This window comes from Panulirus ornatus, chromosome 14 (genome assembly GCF_036320965.1).
Source record: "Panulirus ornatus isolate Po-2019 chromosome 14, ASM3632096v1, whole genome shotgun sequence".
Taxonomy (NCBI): domain Eukaryota; kingdom Metazoa; phylum Arthropoda; class Malacostraca; order Decapoda; family Palinuridae; genus Panulirus; species Panulirus ornatus.
In genome coordinates, this window is record NC_092237.1 from 50,545,184 (window position 1) to 50,560,970 (window position 15,787).

Here is a 15,787-nt window from a genome sequence, read left to right on the forward strand (position 1 = left end):
TGAATATGCCGAATCAACAAAAAGAATAAATATTACGAAATAAGGGAGAAAGATAAATATGGGTGGGAGAGGGTAATATGGCATGTGGTGTGTCTGAGTTGGTTGGTAGTGACTAGACGTCCAGAATCTTACCGACTACAGAGCCAAGCGCATCCCCAACGCACGTCACTTCGCCTGGGATTTTAGGCATTTGGAACCTCTGTGGGCATTTTATAGTGTTAAATTCGAGTTCCCATTAAAGAAGAAGGCTTGTATTGCGTGTGACACTCACGAATCTTGGGATACCCTCGGTGAGTTATGATCTACGGAGACTCAAATTGAACTTATTGTTCTTATTGGTGGTTTGAAGATTTCGGACCCACAAGTGTTGCCAGATTTGGGATACCTATTGCCGAGGTGGTGTGGGCCAGGCCTCCACGCTGGAAATATGACGTTTGCTTGTTTGATGTAGTTGTAAGCGTCCTGTACATGGAAAGATGTTGTAGTGGTAAAAGTGATGAGTCTAGTGAATGTGTTTTTTAGTGCTTTGTTAACCTTAGTGTAGCAGTCTTTCCAGCAAGTTTTAAGCGCCCCCCCATCCTCCCCGACCACTACTCCTTTGTCCGTGGGCATTTATAAAAATCTTCTGTTTATCAACGCTCAGCTTTTAAGTCAAGTGCTGACAAATCCCACTGACTGGATTGCACGGAACATAGCCTTACGGTAAGTTTCCCACATAGTTTTGTGTACCTTAGATGTAGTGAGATGTAATTCGCTTCCCCCAGCGGTATCTGGCAACTAGTTCAGCCAAAGCTTTATATCCAGCAATTTATCTTCATTTAACTTAACCCTTGTTTTTCTTCATTTGTTGTAGCAGCAGGCTTATTTAGCGTTGTGTTCTTCCCCCCCTTTTTTTTCTTGTTCTCGTAGCGTTGTTGCTACGTAAGTCCCCCCCGTAGAGCTTTTCAACAGGGTAGTTGTGATATTGTTTCACGTTGGCTGTATTCGTACAACGCGTCTCTTAATGGTGTGGGGCAATAGTCAAAATGTAATACTTTAAATGTTTTCCCGCCATTGCATAAATTCTTTACTTACCGTCTCATTAATGCAGTCCACTGTGCAAGTTTAATCAGTTACGTAACGTTATTCTGGCCCTGCAGCGGAGAGGGATGGTGTGTATTATTAGTTCAAAATGTTAAGAGATGCCGATCGCTATGCCTTTTTTTTTATACATATATATTCCCCCTCCCCCCCACCTCTCTCTCTCTCTCTCTCTCTCTCTCTCTCTCTCTCTCTCTCTCTCTCTCTCTCTCTCTCTGACGATATCGATTATGTATGAATTACTTTACCTGGTTATCTTTGCCGTGTGCCATGGTACGATGCTCCCGTGGGGGGGTGGGGAGGGGAGGGGTGGATGATGAGATCTGCATTCGGCCTTTTTCTTCTTTCTTTCTTTTTTTTTTCTTAAGTTATTGGACAAATTGAACGTTAAGTATGCCAGGAGAGTATTTAAATGAACGTTGGCAAGCCAGTGGGATACCTAATTAGCTTACCATATTAAGCAGTTCGCTACAGACCGCGGGCCCTTCTGCATTCGGCGAATTTCCTGACTGTGAATATAGGAGTAAGTGGCAGTGATGAGGAAGACCAGTAGCTGGTGCTGTGTGGTGAAGCGCTGGGCTGCAGTGCGTCGGAAGTCAATGTGCCAGTACCTTTACGTTGCTGTATGTATATATATATATATATATATATATATATATATATATGTGTGTGTGTGTGTGTGTGTGTGTGTGTGCACTGGCTGTGCTTGACGTATTTATCACTGTTGCATTGGTTCAGTCGCTGTGACTACTGGACGACCATAAGCAGTGATTGCTTCATGATCAAGGGGGAATATTTGCTGCTAGGGATAGTTCACTGTTAGCACTGGTGGGTGGGTGAGCTGGCAGTGTCCTTGCGGTGGGATGTGGGGGGGTTGTGTTGGCTGCCTGTGATGCACGGTTACAGTGATACATCACTGGCGACTGCCTGTGTGGAATTTGCTGTTGGATGGTTGTACTTGTCATCGATTGTGCGTTATGCAGGAGTGTTTGTTGTTGGGATGTGTGTGTGTGTGTGTGTGTGTGTGTGCCACTCAAAAAAGTTATTGCTCGGTTGCGTCACTGCTCCGTTCGTTCCTTACCGACGTCGGGAACAGCGAGCGTTTCATGGTGACGCGGTGATAAACGGACCACTTTGTTTTGTGGCATTTGTTGACTTGGCCTGGCTCCAGGATCATCAGGAGTGCATCATGTAGTTATCTCTTGCTTTGTTTAGCGGTGGTGTAGCCGGGCGGCACTTCGCTGCTCAAGACCGGTGGTGGTTTAGTGTCGTAAGTGATGGTTGACAGCGTGTCTGCGAAATTGATGGTTTTGGCGGGCATCTGCTGGCTGGCCGCTGAGATGCTGGTTGTGTGTGTGTGTGTGGTGTGTGTGTGTGTGTGGGGGGAGGTGTCGTCAGTGGAGTACTTGGCCGGGGTTCCCTGCGTCATTACTCTTGCATTAGGTAGATCTCCCCACCCACACCCACCCACCCACCCACCCACCCACCCCTCACACCCCCCCACCCACCCCTCACACCCCCCACCCACTCCCTCACCCCCCCTACCCTCTCTCTCTCTCTCTCTCTCTCTCTCTCTCTCTCTCTCTCTCTCTCTCTCTCTCTCTCTCGTACCGTGGAATGTTTTTTTTCTCTCTCTCTCGCGTAGTTTATGGAGGAGTGGTTCGTATGCGTTGTTTCGTTTTTGTGTCATTACCCCGAGGCAGCCAGTCCTCTCTTTTGTGTTAGTAGTTGGCGTTTCAGTGACTGTTCGTGGTTACGGATGATGTATGTGTGGATCACTTCTGCTTGTACTGAGGGAAGGTGGTGGTGGTGGTGGTGGAGGAGGGTTGTTTATTTATGTGGCATTACGTAGTTTCATGCAAGACTTCATGATTAATTGATGGTAGTTAGACATGATACACTCTCTCAAGTATTAGATCTCCGCCAAGAGTAATTTGACATGAAATGCAGCCTCTTGGCCAAGATGTCATTAAGGTTTATGGTATAATGCAAAGAGCATGGCAGGTTGATATTAACAGCTGCTCCATCAGGGGGGGAGGAGGGGGGAGGGTAAGGACTTTTGAAGCAGAGCACAAGGACGTATGTATACATGAACCAGACTTGACATAACCGATCTTTTTTTGTAACTGGAATATATTTCGTTCGTTATAGCTCAAGGTGTTGTATATTATGTCATCACATGGCTGACGAGTCGTTCCTGGTTTCTCCCAGTAGGGGGGGGGGGGAAATTGATCAGGAGACTTTCGAAGGTGATTAATAAAAAGAAAAAAGACGAGAATGTTTGCGCTTGGGATATTATACCACGTGACGACTGCTGCTGCTGCTGGTGATGGTGGTGAGTCCAAACGAAGCTGAAGAAGTTGCGATGAATTGGGCGTGTGTGTGTGTGTGTGTGTGTGTGTGTGTGTGAGTGGAGTCCTTGAGCGCTATTTGTACAGCTTCCTGCCGCCGTGTCACCAGGCTGGGCTCCCCCAGCACGAACTCCTACAAATGAGAGGGAAAAGTGCGGCTAGAGGACTTTCGTCACGGTCGGGATGTCAAATCACGCGTGTGTACGTACATACACAGCTGTTGCATGGGACTTAACATACTCGTGCCTGCGTTAATGACATTAATTCAACCGCTTGTTCCACCCGTCCAGAACTACCGTTTCCAAACGTGAAGTTCCTTATACCTCATTTTAAATCCTTTTGATTGTTGCGAGTTCATTCTAGATTTCCTGGGGTAAAAAATCAGCTCGAGTTACACAGATACAGAGACCCAAGGCCCAAGCGAGGTAGTCTGGCCTTAACACTACTTTAAAGAAGGAAAAAAAAGGGGGGGATGGCATACAAACGCTGGGTAGAAAGAAGTTTGAATGGTTTTTATCACGTTCTTGTCAAATTACCTTGGATAATGCAGATGGGTAGAAATCCTCCATGTACTTTTGAAACTTTGCATCATTAACTTGTTAATTAGTCTGTTGCAAAATTAATTCCTCCGTGCTCTCTCTCTCTCTCTCTCTCTCTCTCTCTCTCTCTCTCTCTCTCTCCTGTAACGCACAAATGAGTACTTATAAGTAAGTAAACTCACACACACACACACACACACACACACACACACACACACATATATATATATATATATATATATATATATATATGTGTGTGTGTGTGTGTGTGTGTGTGTGTGTGTGTGTGTGTATAATCAGTTACTGCTTCATATTTCCGTGATATTCATATCAAAATATAATTTGCGTCTTGTAACATATCGTTTGGAGCAGTTATGAAGAGAGACCAGCGAAGAAATACGCCGCACACACCAGGTGTGTGTAATGTCACCTTGTCATTAGCATGATTCGTGTAGAAAATGTTTTGTGTAAATGTCGGGCGGGTTTTGTTAGGTATCTACATATTCCTTAGGTGTTAACGTGAAGCGTAGAGTCCTATATGTGGTTTTCAGATATGACTCATAAAGTCTTATATGTGTTTATCACTTGTGACCCATAAAGTCCTATATGTGTTAGACGTGTGAATCATAAAGCCCCATATGTATTAGTCATGTGTGTATCTTTGAAGTCCCATATGTGTTAGTCATGTGTGTATCATAAAGCCCCATATGTACTAGTCATATGTGAATCCTAAAAGCCATCCATATATGTGTGTTTGTCATTTATATTCCTCAACCACATGCTTCGCTTATGTGTTAGATTTGCTTTATATTAAATACTCCACACCAGCTGTGTTATTATAAATGGTGTGTCTTTGATATATATATATATATATATATATATATATATATATATATATATATATATATATATATATATATATATATTTCTCATACTATTCGCCATTTCCCGCGTTAGCAAGGTAGCGTTCAGAACAGAGGACTGGACCTTTGAGGGAATATCCTCACCTGGCCCCCTTCTCTGTTCCCTCTTTTGGAAAATTGAAAAAAAAAAAACAGAGCGGAGGATTTCCAGCCCCCCGCTCCCTTCCCTTTTAGTCGCCTTCTACGACACGCAGGGAATACGTGGGAAGTATTCTTTCTCCCCTATCCCCCTATATAAACATATATATATGTTTGTATGTATATGTATGTATGTATGTATGATACGCATGTCATGTGTCACTCGGAGTATCACGTGTCATTCCTCCGTCGAACGTTGCTGGCGGCCCAAAGACGCGCAGTTGTCAAAGTAAATCATTGACGCTTTCCAAAGACTCTCCTTGACACCTCCCTTGAGTGGTGTTTAGGGGCGTCCGTGGCCAGCAGTTACGTCACGAAAGGGTCTGCTTGCCAGGGAGTCTGCTGGCACCCACCACCACACCTCCCTCCCTGCCTCCCTCCCTGCCTTCCTTCCTTCTCACAGGCCGGGCGGCGGCACCACCCTCCCTCCACGGGAGAGGTGAGGAGGTGTCCGGTGCGAAGGCTTCCTGACTGCCTATCCAGCCTGAGTAATGGTGGCGGGAACATCCACTTTGTTATCTAGGTCGTGAGGGAGAAGGTAGCGGGGAGGGAGAGAGGAGGAGGAAGAAGGGGGGGATAAAAGAAGAAGGGTGAGGAAGGGAGGGGGATGTCAAGGAACGGGGTGGAGGGAAGGGGGGAGAGGGGAGAATGTTAAGGGAGTGATAGGAGTCGGGGTGTAGGGGATGTTGTGCGTTGTGCGTTATTGGAAAAGAGAGAGAGAGAGAGAGAGAGAGAGAGAGAGAGAGAGAGAGAGAGAGAGAGAGAGAGAGAGAGAGAGAGAGAGAGAGATGAGGGGGAAGGGGGGCGGCTGGGCTGCCGACGTGTGGTTGGATCATGAGATAAGGTGGGTTGTAGTAGTGGTTGGTGACTGTTGTGGGTATGATGCGGTGGGGAACGGGTGATTTTTCCATTTTTCTTAAAGTCCTGATGTGTTTGTAAGGTGAGGAGTACACTTAGAGATGTGTAAGGGTAATAACGATTGATTGGTGTAGTGGTGCACTGGTGTGTGTGTGTGTGTGTGTGTGAGGTGTGAGAGAGGGTTCGGTCGGCTGGTGTGGTGGCCGTCAACTTGTAAGGCTTCTTACTACCCCCCTCACTCCCTCGCTCCCTCCCTCCTCCCTTCCCCCCCCAACGGTCGTAGAAGAGAAGACATTTGTGCTGGTCAGTGGTGGTTGGGGAAGGGGGGGGGGGGGCGTTAGAAGGGGGTGGTGGAGATGGTGGAGCGAAGGGGGTGGTGGAGATGGTGGAGCGAAGGGGGTGGTGGAGGTCTTGGCGGGGTTACTGGTGCCAGAGATACTCTCCATAAAGTGCCGTCTGGTACCCCCACTCCCTTATCCCCCCAGCAATTGTCACAGTTTGGTGGAATCTTGTTGGTTTAGTGGTTGTGAGGTTATGACTTGGTTTCACACACACACACACACACACACACACACACACACATATATATATATATATATATATATATCCCTGGGGATAGGGGAGAAAGAATACTTCCCACGTATTCCCTGCGTGTCGTAGAAGGCGACTAAAAGGAGAGGGAGCGGGTGGCTGGAAATCCTCCCCTCTCGTTTTTTTTTTAATTTTCCAAAAGAAGGAACAGAGAAGGGGGCCAGGTGAGGATATTCCCTCTAAGGCCCAGTCCTCTGTTCTTAACGCTACCTCGCTAATGCGGGAAATGGCGAATAGTATGAAAGAAAAAGAAAAGATATATATATATATATATATATATATATATATATATATATATATATATATATATATAGGGGAGAAAGAATAGGGGATAGGGGAGAAAGAATACTTCCCACGTATTCCCTGCGTGTCGTAGAAGGCGACTAAAAGGGGAGGGAGCGGGGGGCTGGAAATCCTCCCCTCTCGTTTTTTTTTTTTTTTTTTTTTTTTTTTTTTTCCAAAAGAAGGAACAGAGAACGAGGCCAGGTGAGGATATTCCCTCAGAGGCCCAGTCCTCTGTTCTTAACGCTACCTTGCTAACGCGGGAAATGGCGAATAGTATGAAAGAAAGATATATATATATATATATATATATATATATATATATATATATATATATATATATATATATATATATGTATATATATATATATATATATATATATTCCTATGAGTCCACGGGGAAATGAAACACGATAAGTTCCCAAGTGCACTTTCGTGTAATAATCACATCATCAGGGGAGACACAAGAGAGAAATATAAGTCTGCATATACAACGAAGAGACGAAGCTAGGGCGCCATTTTTCCTTTTTTTACTGGATAGTTAGTTGTTAGTTGGTCGCTGGGGGTTATTTACTGCGTTGGTTGAGTGAGGAGGTGTGTGTGTGTGTATGTGTGTGTGTTGGTTGCAAAGTAACTTGTCTGGTTGACGTGACAAGTCTCATGGATTGGGTATGAGTGCCTTCGTTTATGGATTTTTTTTATATGTATTGTTCAGTGGAATTACATTAATAACTATGAAATCAATGCAGTATATATATATATATATATATATATATATATATATATATATATATATATATATATATATATTTATTTATATATATTATATATATATATATATGTATATATTATTTATTTATATAATATATATATATATATATATATATATATATATATATATATATATATATATATATATATATATACATTATATATATATATATATATATATATATATATATATATATATATATATATATATATATATATATATATATAAAACACAAAGGTCGGTTGGGGAGTTTTGTAAAAACTTCTGTTCTCGACGCTTGGAAAGCTCAGGAGACCATCTTGGGAAAAGTTTTGACCCACTATCTTAAAGGGTGACTCCTGGGCCCGGGCCATCACCATATCGGGTGGGCAAAAACACGCATCCCACCCTCCCTCCATCCCTCCAAGACCGACCTGAGAACTACCAGCCGTGTGTCGCCACGCGTTAAGGGTCATAGTCCATCGCCTCCAGTGGCTGAGTGTGTTGGGGGTGAGGGGGTTGAGGGAGGGAGGGTAACAAGGTCAGGTTAGATCAGCTGATTGTGACCATTTCTTTTTTTTTTTTTTTCCTTTTTTTTCTTCGGTGTTCATGAAGACCCGCTTATTCTCACCTCGTTCATGGGTGTCACACTGCACGCCGCCACCCGGGGGGTGAAGACAACCCCTCCCCCTTTCCGCTGCTTGTTCGAAACGCGTCTGAGGTCAGCAGCAGCCAGTGGTGGTGTTGGCCGCTGCTGCCGTAGAGCTGTGTGTGTGTGTGTGTGTGTGTGTGTGTGTGTGTGTGTGTGTGTATGGTTAAGTGAGGAAGGAAAGAGGAGACTTGTTCTCTTATCTTATCGTATCTTCTCTCCTCCCAGATATAAAACCGTGATAATTTCATGACCTTTATCCTGCCGAGAGTCCAGAAGAAGAAAAAAGAAAAAAAAAAGGAGTCATTGTTAACCTGGAGAGAGAGAGAGAGAGAGAGAGAGAGAGAGAGAGAGAGAGAGAGAGAGAGAGAGAGAGAGAGAGAGAGAGATTTAACAGTGTAGCCAGAACAAGAGGAATGGTTTATCAGACTGTGATTACTCTCCTCATTTTTTTTTTTTTTCTATTTTTTTGTCTTTTTCGACGTTAGCGGGGAGGAGGAGGAGGAGGAGGTAATGGCAACGCTAGATAAACCTTGTTAGCGAGCGGGGCCCCGGCTATTACCTGCCGGGGGAACACGGGGCAAGGAATGACATTTTGATATCGATAAATAGATCGGGAGTTACGGGAGGGGAGGGTGAGTGGAGGGGTTGTTGCGAGGAGGAGGAGGGGAGGGGTTGTTGTTGAGGAGGAGGAGGAGGAGGGGAGGGGTTGTTGAGGAGGAGGAGGAGGAGAGACGTTGTTGAGGAGGAGAGGGGTTGTTGAGGAGGAGGAGGAGGAGAGGGGTTGTTGAGGAGGAGGAGGAGGAGGAGAGGGGTTGTTGAGGAGGAGGAGGAGGAGGAGAGGGGGTTGTTGAGGAGGAGGAGGAGGAGGAGAGGGGTTGTTGAGGAGGAGGAGGAGGAGAGACGTTGTTGAGGAGGAGAGGGGTTGTTGAGAGGAGGAGGAGCAGGGTAGGGAGGGAATGATGTGGTAGTGATAGTCCTGCCGGGAGTGCGAGGTAGTAGTAACATTGATCGATGTAGAACGGTTGGTCCTCGTTCTTAGGTAGAGTTAGGTTAGGTACACTCTCTCTCTCTCTCTCTCTCTCTCTCTCTCTCACACACACACACACACACACACACACACACACACACGTATACGTTGAATGTCAGTGGCATTACCTATGTGTGAGAGCGAAGGGTGGGAGGGGATGGGATGGGTTCGGGGGGCGGGCTGGCGGGCTCTCGCGGCTCCCGTCAGGCAGGCGGCTCCGCAGCAAATGCAGTCACGTAAGCCAGTCCAGTCAGTCGACGAGCGAGTGCGTATACGAAGCCTAAGCCGGGGTCATGGAATGTGCGGCGAGGAGGAGGGCGGGGCGGCGGGTGGGGGTTAACACGGGTGGGATGGCAGGCGATTCAAAGGCATCATCTGCTGCAGGAGCCTCCAGGGCTCGGCCCGTCATGATCCTCCCTCCTCCAGCCTCCTCGTGTGATCTCCCTCAACTCTCTTTCTCCTCTTGCTCCTGTGTGTTCAAGACGTTCATCATCATCATTATCATCATTATGTATATTTCTGAACCATCATGATGCTTTGATCAAGCACAGTTCTCTCACTGCTCTAAGATCTGCCGGAGTGTCCTTGGTGAGGTGACGAAATGATCCTGGCTTTGTTTACTTCGCGACGGTGTTATTGTTGGCCTCCGGGACCTGGTAAGTGCCCTCCGTTCTCACGGGTCGGCGGCGGTGAGGCGATGGAAGGAGCGAGCAGCGTGCGAGGATTGTGCTACACTCTGGAAAGGGAACGATTGAGTGATACTAATCAGAGCCTGCGATTGTTAAAAGTGTTGGGTCGTGCGTGTATAATAGATCTGGAATTACGTGAGGCAAATATCAGATGCCAGAGATGAGGCCATGAACGCCTCATAGCCAGAAATGGAGTTTGTGTTGATATATACCTTCTCTTTTTTTCTCTCGCTCTTCATATTTCATCACTTATGGTCATGGGGTTATCATGGACGCATGTGATCATAGTTTGACGTTTAGCCTTTTCATTGGTTATTACAATTGGTGGTAGTTTGGTGTCGGGTGGATATGACTATATAACGTATGGCCGGCATTAATGATCACCTGTCTTGTGTGGAGGAGTTGTGTCAGACGATCGATTTTCCTAAGAGTGGGCGTGTATCGCAATCGCCCGGCCGGCCAGCCAGCCTGCCTGGTGGGTGGGGGTTGGGGAGAGAGGGGGAAGTGAACGTGCGTAATTAAAGCTGCAACGCTAATCTGTCGGCGCTGGAAATGAATGGTGACCCACCCGCGGCATCAGGTAGCCGCTATCCAGGTCTGGCAACCAAGGCGGGGTGACGTACCCTCCCCTCATGCCATGGCTCCGTGAGGAATGTTAATTCTGTAGGAAGTGTGTCGTGTTTGCAGTCGCAACGTGGAACACACACTCGGTGTGATGTCTTGAGGGAGAGGAAAAAAATATAAGGAAATGTATTTGTACATTAAGGATTGGGGGAAATCTCAGGAAATGTGATGTTGAATAAGATTCTTGTGTGTTGTTGAGAGGGTTTTGTGAGTGTGTGTGTGTGTGTGTCTGTGTCTGCGTGTGTATGTGTGTCTGTGTGTGTGGCTGATTTTGACCAGTGCTGGACGGGATGCGAGTGGGGTAGGTTGGAGGGAGGGAATATCTTCACGGGTCTGCCGACATGCCTGGGATTTTACAACGAGGCTCGGTCACAGTAGGGAGTCTCTCCTCATGCAGACCTGGAGTCGTACTCCATTACAGTGGAGGTCGGGTAGCAGCCGTCCTGAAGGCTGTGTTGGAGGCACCACCCGTGTGTTGAACGTAAGGCGTCGTGTGTTGCAGGATCACGTGTGTTCGATGGGTTGTTGTTGTTTTTTTTTCAGTCTTGCGTGACCGCTGATTGTCGTACGCCTCCGACACAACTTCCTCTCTATTTGATACAGTGTTTCCACCCCTCTCCAAACCTTATTAGGAGCTCAGACCCTCTTCCCTTCTATTCTTTACGTTCACATTCGAATTACGAACATGGAACGTCATATGTAGAGAACATCTTGGAATCAGCAATTTCGCCCTGGGGGAAAGAAAAGATTTAACTCAGGGGGATAAGTGCACTTGAGGTGATTGTTCAGTGAATGTCGGGTGGAAAAGGCAGTCTATGGTACGCGTTAGGATAGATTTTGTATTGATATGAAGTCATCTGGCTGGGAACCATCACCCATTACGGGACTCAAATGGAAGAGGAGTTGTATTGCGAGACGCAGCTCTGAGCTTCCAAGCCTAAACTGCCGAGAGAACGTCAGAGGGAAGGAAAGGAGTCTGCAGCTAGGCTTATTAGTCCCTCCCAAAGTAGGAAAAGTCCTCTTCAAGCCATTTCGTCACCGCTTTCTCTACCTTGTCCGTCTGTAGGATTTCCCAGTGTATTTGCCACAATATATATTCTGGTTGTCTCAAGTTCTGTCGGTTCAGAAATTCCAGAGAATCATACCAAATTACTTCATGGACACACCACTTTCCAGACCAGTGGCTTTACCTTTTCATATGTATATATTTTTTTTTTTCATGGAAGCCTCAAGTGTCCGCTGCACCTACACCCTCGCGTCATAGCCCACACACCCCTCTTGCTCCCTCACACTCCGGTACCTCCACCAGTGATCGCCATCACTCCCTCCTCCACCCTCTTGCTCCCTCACACTCCGGTACCTCCACCAGTGATCACCATCACTCCCTCCTCCACCCTCTTGCTCCCTCACACTCCGGTACCTCCACCAGTGATCACCATCACTCCCTCCTCCACCCTCTTGCTCCCTCACACTCCGGTACCTCCACCAGTGATCACCATCACTCCCTCCTCCGACAGGGTGTTGCCACCAGCACCGCAGGTCTTCACCTCCGGCGTTATAAACTCGGCCTTCCCCTGGTTTCCAACGGCCGACCCACACCTACAATGACTCTACCCTTGAAAACTTTCGTCTGATTCATTGTCAACTTCTTTTTACAGCCTCCTGCCGGTGATGTAAGTCGGTGAACTGATATCCGAAGTTTGAGATGTATTTCCGAACTGGGATTGTGTTATGCAGGAGGACGAGAGAGAGAGAGAAAAAAAAAGGGGGAAGAAAAAAAGTGTTAAGACTATCCACATTCTTTGCAAACTTCGAGCCGATGTTGGCAAGTAGTGCAGCTTCTTGCTGTGAAAGTTCAGCAATTTTTGTCCTCCATTTTTGTCGCTTATTGGAGAGACACCAGAAGTATCCGGGAATTCCTAGGGGGGGAAAAAAATATATGGTCGTTAAAGGCTTTCCATGTATCGCGGTCGGTGGAGGGGAAGATGGACGTACCACACAGTGGCTGGCTAGGGAGCCTTGATGGTATGGCAAAGGTCGGCGTGATTCCGGTTCGATGTGAGGAGTGTTGTTGCTCCAACTCGTGCCTCGCTGATGGTCAGGCTCCCATGTGATAATCTCCTCCTCCTCCTCCTCCTCCTCCTCCTCCAACTCCTCCCTCCTCTTCCTCCTCACCAATGGCACTCACTCTCCTCCCAGCTGAACCCTTAAGATATATACATGATTATCCCCAGTGTTGATCGGGTCTTTGGTACCGTCCGCTTCAAGAGTTACGCCGTTCTGATTGAACCCACGACGGCTAATTACCCCCCCTCAACCAGGTGGTTGATGAGTGGAGGGGCCGGACCGGCTCCAAGCCCATCAGGCATTGAGAGTCCTCTGGCGTTCGACAGAAACTACCTGTGAACCGCCGTTGCTGCAGGTGCTTCCCATGGCAACTGGTGGGGGACGTGTGTCCCAGGCATGCAAGACGAAGTCAGCGCGGTGAAGGTGTGTCGTATATGCCCGGCCTCACGACGCTTGCGACTACTACACGTGTGGCTTACGATGGGAACATGACGACGGTTCGTGAAGAAAGTATCGTCTGCGTTAGGCAGGGGGTGAGGGTTTGCCGTGCTGGGGAGCCTAGCATTTTCCTCCTCCACCCCACCACGGTAGAGAGGGATGTCATAATGCCATCAGTCAGCGAACGTCTGCTGAAGTGTGTGCACCCAGCCTGTGTGTGCACCCTGGCTGGGTACCTGTTGGTACTAAATAGACACAAGGTGCGGGAGCTTCTGGTACCCTGGGTGATTGGGAGAGCCTTATACACCCACACCCACCACTCCCCATAGCAGCCACCTCTCCCTTTCTCCCTCTCTCCAGTTCCAACCTGAGGTGACGAGGTGGACAAGAAGATAATCAGTTTCCGGAGATTTCACCAAAGGAATCAGTCCTCTACGGGTGCTCCCGCTGAAGGTCTTCACGCCGTTTGTGGTGCTTGACCAGAAGACCTTCAACCCAGTTCATGACAGATTCCAAGAAACACGACCCACACACACACACACACACACACACACACACACACACACACTTCACGTGCGGTAAGAAGGACACACCCAGCCTGAGTGTCGGCAGGAAGCATCGTGTGTCATAATAACATATAACTTGAGGATTATCTGGTATTAAGAAGATGGTTGACACGTTCATCACCCGCCTTCCAGGCGTAAGTTATCTCGAGTTATGATAACGGTGATCCGTCCACCTCCACCCCTCTATACCATGACTCTCACTCACCCCTCCATCTGTCCCCAGTGAAGGATGTGTACGCGTGCTTCGCCCCCGGGGAAGACTTACACGACCCAGCGAGTGGGAAAGAAAAATTATAACGTCTTTGGTGATGATGATTCCCATGAGGGAGACATCTTTCGTCACAGGTGTCCAGGAACTACCACTGCCAATACGAGCAACTGCTGTGAGTGTACCTGAACTACTGAGATATTAAAGAATCAGTCAGTTGAGTGTGCTGTACTGCAGTCCTGAGCTGGGCCATTGCTTGCCTCTGGAGGAGCTTACCTTCGTTATAAAGTTGTCTTAGATCCCAGAGATGTGGTGTCCCTGCTGGGTAATTACCCTCCTGATTCCCTTTTTCTTCATTATAGTCCGACATCATTTAACTTCTAATTGCCATTTGTCAAGGAGAGAGGAAAGTTCGTGTTCCCATTAGTGTTTAAGAAGTCTGGAGGTCGTGGGATGCAGTACCGTGGTGTTGTGAGTCAGCGCAAGGTAATCGACTATAAACATCGATAAACTTGTACGCGCCAGCAGGAATACATGGTATAGTCGTCCTGCCAGATGGGAACTAGAAAAAGACCCAACCTTCATTTTCGAGGCTTTTAACGCTAAAAACAGATTAATTGGTAACCCCAGCCACACCAACCCGAATAGGTAGCAGCTGTTAACTCAGATCTAAGTCATGGGATGATGTGTGGAACCTTGGGACCAACGGATGTCCGTGGCAGCATCCTTGACCTATATATATGTAGGCTTGAACATCTCTCATACTACACACTCGTCCATCATACACCGAGCGACCACCATCCTACACGCTACAAAGTTAGCATTTCTTGTTACTATCGTCCCTGCGGGGAGGTTGGAAATGGGTCACTGTGGCCGCTGATCAATGTAGCTGCTGTGTTTTCCCCCACTGGTCCGGCCTGTACGCCTTTCACCAGTGCAGCGCAGTTCACCTTAACCAGATTCCAATTATGATAGACTGAATCAGTCGCATCGTGAACAGAGAACAGGATGACTGTGATGACCCGTTTATTGACGTTGGCCTTGACGCAACCCGTAACCAGAGGTTGATGGTGTCACCTGTGACATCATTGCTTTCACACCTATGACATCATTGCTTTCACACCTGTGACATCATTGCTTTCACACCTGTGACATCATTGCTTTCACACCTGTGACATTATTGCTTTCCCTCCAGAGCGGCGCTTTTGAAAATCTGCGCATTTGAAACCTCTGATACGAAGGATCAAAGAGCACCTGTTGCCCACCCTACAAGGTTTTTAGGTACACGAAAGTCGTCTCCATCATTCCATTACCATCCTCTTAAATGATCACACTGAATACAGTAATACTACCTCCCTGGTTCTTAAAGCTGCTCTTGATGTTGGTGATTGACACAAGAGTCTTGTATGAACGAGATGTGGGTTTGTTTTGTGGCCTCAGATACGGCGGGCTCATGATGCACTCCCTCCCACACAAGGAGAGAGAGAGAGAGAGAGAGAGAGAGAGAGAGAGAGAGAGAGAGAGAGAGAGAGAGAGAGAGAGAGAGCAGGTGCAGGGACTGTACTTCAGTGATATGAATGACAGGTTACATAGTGGGGAAATTTTCAACAAAAGGTTCGGGAAGACTGAATGAAATTATTCAGCAGTTTACGTGGTAAATGAACTGTTTATATATAGAGTTTGAACGACAATGATTGGATTACGTCACGAGTTATGTCAGAGGTGAACCATTTACAATGAGCAAAGTTGGGATATTTCTCAAGTATGTGAGGTAGAACACTGTTATGCGGGAGATCCTCACGCGTATCCAATAACGTTCGGGAGGAGTTATTTCATAACCTATTTTTTTTTACAAGACTCAGGTACATACTGTTGCAAGGGAGTTTCGACTTTACTGGCATAGTGTACATTTGGTTTGTTCAGTACCCATAAATGGACCTGGGAAGGTATAGGTAGAGGGTTGGCCCATGCGCTGGTGATTTGGCTACCTGTCCAACAGAAAG

At 47.0% G+C, this 15,787-nt stretch overlaps 1 protein-coding gene across 3 annotated transcripts in view; it reads left to right on the forward strand.

Annotated features, from left to right (window-relative positions):
- The window catches only part of LOC139753400 (uncharacterized), a 277,499-nt gene that overhangs the window by 29,134 nt on the left and 232,578 nt on the right, over positions 1-15,787 (forward strand). The window contains exon 1 of one of the 3 annotated variants that reach the window (XM_071669858.1): positions 126-702. The exons of 1 other annotated variant lie outside the window; for it this stretch is intronic. The gene's annotated coding sequence lies outside the window, so the exon portion shown is untranslated. Of the gene's footprint in view, positions 1-125; positions 703-15,787 lie in introns of those variants that run through there. One more of the 3 variants, XM_071669859.1, reaches the window with a different exon arrangement.